This window comes from Meleagris gallopavo, chromosome 3 (assembly GCF_000146605.3).
Source record: "Meleagris gallopavo isolate NT-WF06-2002-E0010 breed Aviagen turkey brand Nicholas breeding stock chromosome 3, Turkey_5.1, whole genome shotgun sequence".
NCBI classification, from domain to species: domain Eukaryota; kingdom Metazoa; phylum Chordata; class Aves; order Galliformes; family Phasianidae; genus Meleagris; species Meleagris gallopavo.
Window position 1 is genome coordinate 27662203 of NC_015013.2, and position 8010 is coordinate 27670212.

Sequence of the window (8010 nt, forward strand, 5' to 3'; positions counted from 1 at the left end):
CCGCAGCGCCCTTCGGCACGGTGTGTCCGGGCCGGATGGCCTCGAACAAAAGCACGCGCACAGGTAGAGCGGGAGCGTGCTTTGCGGGAGCCGAAGGGACGCTCCGGGGTATCTACGAGTGTGGAGCTGTTCGGGGACCCGTTCTTGAACCTCGCTCTGCGCGCCCTGTGCTTGCTTTCCCCCTCCAACCTGTCCCGGCGGCTCGGGGATGGGCTGCCGGAGCGCTTCTCCGTGCCGCGCAGCGCCGCGACCGTCCCGCTGCCAGCCGCGCTGCGAGCTGCTGCTGCCGGATGCGCTCGTTGCGCGCTCCCTGGGTGTCACCTCCGAGCCCCGCCGGAGCTCCGAGCGATCCCGGACCGAGAGAAAGCTCTTACGAGAGCAAAGCTGAGCGCTTCCCTCAGAGCATCACTAACCTCAGCGCATCCCGAGGTGCAGAGTATTGCCTCCTACAGAGTGGCCAGCGCTATGGAAGGAACCGAGGGGAAGCAGGAGGAACCTCCGTGCACTTACTCTAAGCCACACAGTCGCATCCCGGTGGCAGTGTGTTTGAAAATGTAACGTGATACATCGCCTCCCTTGCTCTCATTCTGCCTTCCTCTTTAGCTGTACCTCACTGTACTTAAGAGAATGGTTTTGCTACCAGCCCTCCTCCCCCATCTCCATGTTTTCAGCTCTTCCTCTTGCTTGCTCTCTTGCTGACAGCTCCATACCTTTCCATTTCCTCACACACATCACACCAGTCAATCTCTGGCCATTCCTGGCACCGCTCTCTGCCTCTGGCCACCTCCCAGATGTCCACACAGTGTTGGCATCCATACCGTCCTGTATTACTGCCATGTCCTGGCCCCAGGTCACCTCTGTCATCCCACTGCCACCTTGGCCTGCCCTGACTTTCCACTAGCCATTGCTCATGCTCTGGAAATGGAGTCACCTCCAACCTGTCTGGTACCAGGACTTGCATACCTGCCATCATGGTCACACATGCCCACACTATATTTAATCACATACAAAGTATAAGCAGTACCTGTTGGACTTGGCCAGGGTTTTTGCCGTGGGCTTCCCCATCACCAGTTTGTGCTTCTCTCCTACCATAGGCAAGGCCAAAGATTTTGGTGCTCGCCTCTGTTGCACACTGTTTAACATTCTTTGCCCTGGCACATCCTTTAGCCGCATAACGATACTGACATGCTTTGTTGTCACCTGTATTTCCACCCCAGAGGATCACCCTTCAGCTTGGCAATATGGGGAGTCCTCCAAAAAAGGTAGGTGGAAGGACATCAGTCAGCCAGCCAGTCAACCATTGAGGCGCCTCAATGCTGCACTCAGGAGTTCCTGTCCTCCAAAATACACCTCTTCTTTCCCAACATTCTGATACCTCGGCCTGATAAGCACTTCGTGTATGAAACCTTAACATCACAGTCTGCTGTTGGGCATGCATACACTACATCCAGTGCTGGAGCAAGACTAGAAGGATAGAGCTCAGGTGTTTTGGAACCATCCCACAGGCAGCCCCTGGCGGGCTTCCAGCATGCTCTTCCTTTAAGCGTGCCTCTGGAGAAGACTGCTGATCCATCGTTAATCGTATTGAGTAAGTACCTAAAATTAACTTTTAAATTATTAATGCATGAGAGCATATCCGTTTGCCATGCACATTATTTTAAAGGATTACAGTGTGTACACTGAGTGCCATTAGCGTTACGTTCTGAAGACAGCAAATTGACTTGTATGGAAATCTGAAGAGTTGATGGATTCCTCCACCAATACTTATGACAATGATAAAACGTTATGTTCAATTGAGTTATTATTAAGCATGTGTCTGTATTTTAATTTCTTTCTGATACACACAAACCAAGAGACCGCGAAGCCGTCATCATACAAAATTTTTCATTTTGTGGTGGGTTAAAAATACAGAGATATGTGAGCATTGAAAATGTTCCTCTGACAAACAACAACACTAGGAAAGATATGTTTAGTTTCCTAGACTACAGCTGTGTCATTCAAGACAAAACCATGCTGCCATAAAATTGTTTATCAAAAATAGCACTGTTAAACCTGTTAAATGTCGAAGTCGCAATACATCCTTTCAATGGCCACAAAGGACATACCTATGGCAGTTGTCTTCTTTTCACTTAACTAACAATTTTTTGAAAAATCCTACAGAACGCCATACTGTGAAAATAAGGACCTGAAAAACCAACATTTTCTCTAAGAATCGTGATTTTCTGCAAGAAATAATGATGCCAGTAATGTTCTGCGACTGTGCAAACATTGTTTCTACTCCAGTCAAAAAAGTAAGCAGAAATGTTAGTGCAGATGCCGTGGTGCCTTCTGTGCGTGGGAACTTTTGTAGATTCATAGAATGCCTTGAGTTGGAAGAGACCCGTAAAGATCACTGAGTTCAACTCCTGCCTCCACACAGCACCACCCAAAAATCAGACCACATGACTGAAAGCATTTCCAGATGCTTCTTAAACTCCAGCAGCTTGCTGCCATGGCCATTGCCTTGGGTAGCCTGATCCAGTGGTTGATCAGCTTCTGGTGAAGAACCATTTCCTGACCAAAACCCAACCTTACCCTACCCTGTTTCAGCTTTCTGATATTCTCTCAAGTTCTACCGCTGGTCACCAGAGCGAGGAGATCGGTGCCAGATGAGTTTGTCCCATTTTACTGTCTTTTCCTGTGCGGTAAGTAAGGCGGTGGGCAGAGACGTCTGAATGTTCAGGCTACATGGAGGATGCAACAATATTCTGGAGACCCCTTGCCCCACTCAGCAAGCGAGAGCAGAAGGGGATGGGGCTGAAGGCCCCTGGAGGCTGAAGAAGGCCTGGGTGTTGCGTGGCTGCTTGGTGCAGAGCCTGCACTATGGCCAGGCTGAGCTTCTTAATGTGTTCTACTACTTGTTACTCTTGAAACATCAGGAAAGAATGGGAAAGGTCCTCTCTGCCATTTTTACTTGTTGGAATACTGACATTAAGTTTCTCATGTGTTAAGGCTTTGGAAACATGTCCAAAACACAAGCCAAATACTGGCTTTCTCTATCTACACATATTTAGGACCCAAGACCTAATGATAAATGCAGTTAAAGTTCAAGTACAGTGGACTTAGTTTGCTTTGTGCTGAGACTTAAACTCTGCAGGGTGACTTTTCTTCCTGGAACTTTTCCAAAGGACACTAAGCTTTGCAATTCAGCTAGCTCCACTAGAGAAAGAGGTCATTTTAACTTATTAAATTGAATGAAAAAAATTCTCTAACAATGTTTTCTTTAGAAATAGCCTCAGATTTCAAGCATAATCCAAGAATGAGCATAATTTTCTTTTCTATCACATTGATTTAGGAAATGAAAATCCAATAGTGTAAGATCTGAAGAAGAGAGATCAGAATCCGGCCACCGCTTTCATTCTCAAAGGCACTTTCATGAAAGCGTTATATGAAAGTCAGCACTGAGCATCATCTTTAACTAGTATCAGTGCATTCATAAAAGCCTTCAGCAATCAAAAGAAGGATCAACATGGTCATTACTACCTGGTAGGTGTGTAAGCAAAAATGCTGACCAACCTTTCAAATGGTAATATGTTTCTTTTGTCAAAGAGGAGGATTTTCACCTTAAATAGACAGGAGATCTTCTAACACATCATAATTTTCAACAAGGTTAAATCTGGAACAAAACCAACTTAAAATTAATACATCTGCTGCTTTTAGTACAGATGAAGCAAATGCTTCAAATATTTTTAAAAGCTCTCCAGAAAAAAATAAAAGCCTCTTTAATGTTAAGATATGGAAAAAACACATTCTCCTTCCTTTTTGTCTACATCTTTCATTCTCATTGTACTTCTTTTATTACTGTGTGCTGGACATTGAAAGCTGAAAGGGGAAAGGAAAATGCTCAGGAAGAAAACCCCTAAGCGTGTTTATAAAAACATTCACTAAGTATAGCTGTATGAGCTAAAGGATATAGATTATACTTCAGTGCTCAACAGAAAAAGTGACATTTTCAAAACTTCATATTTATTCCGTTCTGTTTTCACCTGGTACAGCCAAAACTCTACCTAGTATGTTAATTTCAGAAGCTTAGACAATTTGTTTCCTGCACAGTTATCAGCATGATTTCTTAACACTAGTTGAGAAAAGGCTTTTTCTGTAGTTTTTTTTTTTTTTTTTTAAGATTAACAACAGGAAAATAAGAGCTACGGCAGAAACATAACTGAATAAACTCACTGTGTTCATAGGCTGCATTATGGAGATCTACTTTTTGTTGCTAGGTAAGTTATATCTCTATTTACGGCTTTTTCAAAAGGCTGAATAGTCAGGGACATTTTGTAATTTGAGATGGAGTTGTGAGCTCCAGTGAAAGATATGTGCTCTTTCTTGGCTGTACAAAATAGAGCAGTTACACAAGGTGGTAGAAAGGAGAAGGGAATTCTAAGAGAGATTGATGATCCAGACAGAAGCTGTATTAAAAAAACCAATGCATTTAGCCCACCGTTCTACAAAAACACATCTGTTCCCAGTGCTAGCTGACAATTAACACACTGCCTAATTCAATGTTAATGACTATATATTACTGTATTCTCTCAGTTCTGATCTAGAAAGCTGAGCACGTTTGGACATCAAAGATGTTAAGTGAAATGACATGTTAAAAGTATTTCTCTTTTTCCAAATCAAAGTCAGCTGCTTTCCAGATGCATAATTTTTCAACCGGGATGCCAGATAACACTAGATGGGAAGAAAAATTCAAAATTATACTGTGAAAGGAGGAGATTCAGTTCAAGCTATACTATATATTCTCATTTTTGACAGAAGAAATTGGGATTAATTCAAAACATGCCATGCTCATTCACAGTTTTGCCACCGAGGAGGAGAGAACACAACGAGTGCTGTGACTCAGAATGAAATCCAGCCACACTGAAGTCAGTGGCACAGCTCTTGGTGAGCTTAGCACGACCATGATTTCATCTCAAGTCTTTTCTTGGTTCCTGGAGGGGAAATAAGAATAAAGACAAAAAATAAAAATAAAAACTTCACCGCCATAACTTGTCCTGCATGCTGAAGCTATTAGGAGCATATTTTCACCATTCCCATAGCAGGGTCTTCTAGCTAGTGCCATCTGAGAACCAGAAACGTTAAGAAATGTAAACAGGAAGGAATTACAAATAGGTAGATTTTACCATGCTAAGAGAAGGGACACAGCAATCCAGCTGTACTGGACCCACACCAGATCCTCCCTCGGTTTGTACACCAAGCTGTGTGCACATTGGAACACCCTCCGAATTGAAAAGTGTCTGTACTGCACACCCCACAGTGCTGGATGCCTTTTGCTGATGTGTACGGACTGCAAAGCTGAGGCTCAGCCTGCTTCTCCCTGGGTCCTGTAGGCACCGCCAGGCTGTGCAGCAGCCAGCTCCCATCGCACCCCATGCTCCGGTGCAAGCCCATGCACAGATTTGAAAGCATTTCCATCATGTGGATCTAAATGAGCAAAACTCAGACACCCGACTGTCAATTCAAGTCACTGCTCTCTGTGGGAACATCAAACCTTGCACAGTGCCCACTGTTGTGTGCTTTGTGAATGAGCAGTAAATGGATTCATCTTGCTGTGACAGGTGGGTCTGTGAACTACTTCTCTTAAGCTGACCCACAAGGAGAGAGCAGAGTCAGCTAGACAAGGCGCTCCCCTAGGGAATGTCAGTGTCTGCTCACATCCCTGATCAATCTACCAGGCTGCCTAGCACACAGCATTGTATGCCTCTTTTGTAAAGAACTGGAAGGTACTTCAATGTACACGTTAGAAACATACAGAAATAACATCTCTTACTTATATCTGATAGAAAACTGAGAGTTACGGAATAGAAATCTTTGTATTCTTCTCTCTTGAATTTTCAAGGACACCTATAATTTCAGGGTTGCAACACATACTTAAGTCAAGAGGAATTTCCTAACTGAACTTTCAAATTCGTGACATCTTGTATTTAGACTGCAGTTCCAAAGGAAGTCACATTTTGCTTTCCTGGCACAAAAGATTACAAAAAAAAAAAAAAAAAAAAAAATCCTGAACCAAAACTAACTGACACTGTATTATTATCATCTAAATTAATCCCTTGTCATAAAGTTGTAATCCCTTACAAACCCTCCTTAGCCAATTAAGCCAAACCTTTCTCACAAGTCACCTGGCAGCAGGAGATTCCCTTGCTCCACCCATGGTAAGCAGTGGGCAGATTGCTTACGCAAAGTACTGAGAACTTACATTAAAATGCAAGTTGTGCCTGCAGCAATTTAACATCTTATCTTCTACAGATCTTGCCTATTTATTGGACTATATGAGAGGAGTAGGAAGTCATTCTCAAATGACCCCCTCTTGTATTAAAATATATATATATATATATTTAATCAGCCAAAGGGAGAGCATGAATATGAATGACCCTGAGGCTTAGCACAGTCTTCCAGAACAGGAGAGACTTGCACTTCAGATTGTCTGTCCAGAAGCAGGCATTTACTGTATCTTTATTATAGAGGAAAACTTTGGAGGACAAATTGTTCCTTGTCATATACATCCTTTGTTAATAGATCTCTTGAAACAGAAAGGACTGCCTTGTAGCTACTATCCTGACATAATGCAGATCTCCTCTCAAATTACAAAGGTTGTCCTTCATCAAAAGATGTCCTTTCCCTGATTGTCAGAAATATGCAAGAATCTGCATATATTCTTAGCTTGATTTGTAACATCCTTGGGAAGGAAATTTTTGAGAATCTGCCTACCAAAGGATATAATTAATCTTATTAAGGTCAATTAAACTTATGGAGGTCAAGTTGTTCCTAACTGTTTTCTTCTGATTCTTTATCAGTTGTGAAGTAGAAAAACAAAGACATGGCACAACACAGTAGCCCAGATGTTCCTCTTCAGCAGTACATTCAGGTCCAAGAAGGATGACAGGCAGTGAGATGTCTGAGGGAGCCTTGCCAGAGCTTCTGCAGGACCCACTGCTGTGGCTGAGAGGAGGTCCCAGTGCTTCTCAGGAAGTTCTCACATCTATGGCTGGAAGTTTGGGGGCAGGCAATCTTGTCAGTCATAGCCCATAATATAACTACATAATCTATTTTTCTAAATTTAGTCGCGTAAAGATGGACTTCTGCCTAATACCATAAACCATTCAGACCTTGAAAAGATTAGGGAAAGTGAACTGAATCCTTGTGGAAAAGTATTTCGTGACTGTTTCAGCTACCAGGCCTTCTCTTTGACCATGCATCTTTCAAGATATGCTTCCTCGTGGACATATACACACATATATGCCACTGGATGGCTAGCATTCAGGCCTGAATAGGATCAGGACTCCACTCAGAAGGGCTGCTTTGAAGCAGGAATTTGACTTCTGTGTGAGCACTTGCCCACTACAAAGGCGTGAGTTCTGTTCCAAACAGCCTCTGCTCTACGATGACAAATGACATTTCTGGTCTTACATTGATCGCTTTGTAGGTTCTCCCTCCTCCCCCCTCAAGATTTGGTGATCCTCTTACACTGGTTATTGTTTGGGAAGCATTTGTACTGACCTTTATTTCACCCATGCCTTAGGGATGAGATCATTTAGAAAATGCCATATAAAAAAAGAAAAAGAAAAGAAAAAAAAAAAAAGACTTCATTCTGTGAACCACAATGGAGTGAGGACACAGCAAGGATATTTAGAGCAAATCGATGAATTTTACTAATTACTATCCTCTAATTTAGAGGATTTACTTTTACAGTGGGAGCAGGCTACTAGTGGAGTGTTCCTCGCTCTTTAAGACCTAGAGCTACATATGTCATATTGTGAAAATGTGATACAAAATTGATTCTAAAAAATTGCCTTCAGATTACTCACCATGAAGCAATTGGAATCAGGCCAGGAGCAGATGGTAACTCAAAAGGCAATCCTCTTCCTCCTCTAGAAGTACTATTACTTTGTACTTCAGTAGTGGCATTGATCTAAGAAACCTGCTGCTTTTTGCAAACAGTTACAAATGACTTTCTTGTACCCTGAT

At 42.8% G+C, this 8010-nt stretch overlaps 1 long non-coding RNA gene across 1 annotated transcript; it reads left to right on the top strand.

Moving 5' to 3' along the window:
• Positions 1–63: 63 nt before the first annotated feature.
• On the top strand, positions 64–6001 carry LOC104910180. Its single transcript, XR_792874.3, has 3 exons — positions 64–3525; positions 4163–4259; positions 4841–6001. It is a non-coding gene; the product is annotated as an uncharacterized LOC104910180 (long non-coding RNA).
• Positions 6002–8010: the final 2009 nt, after the last annotated feature.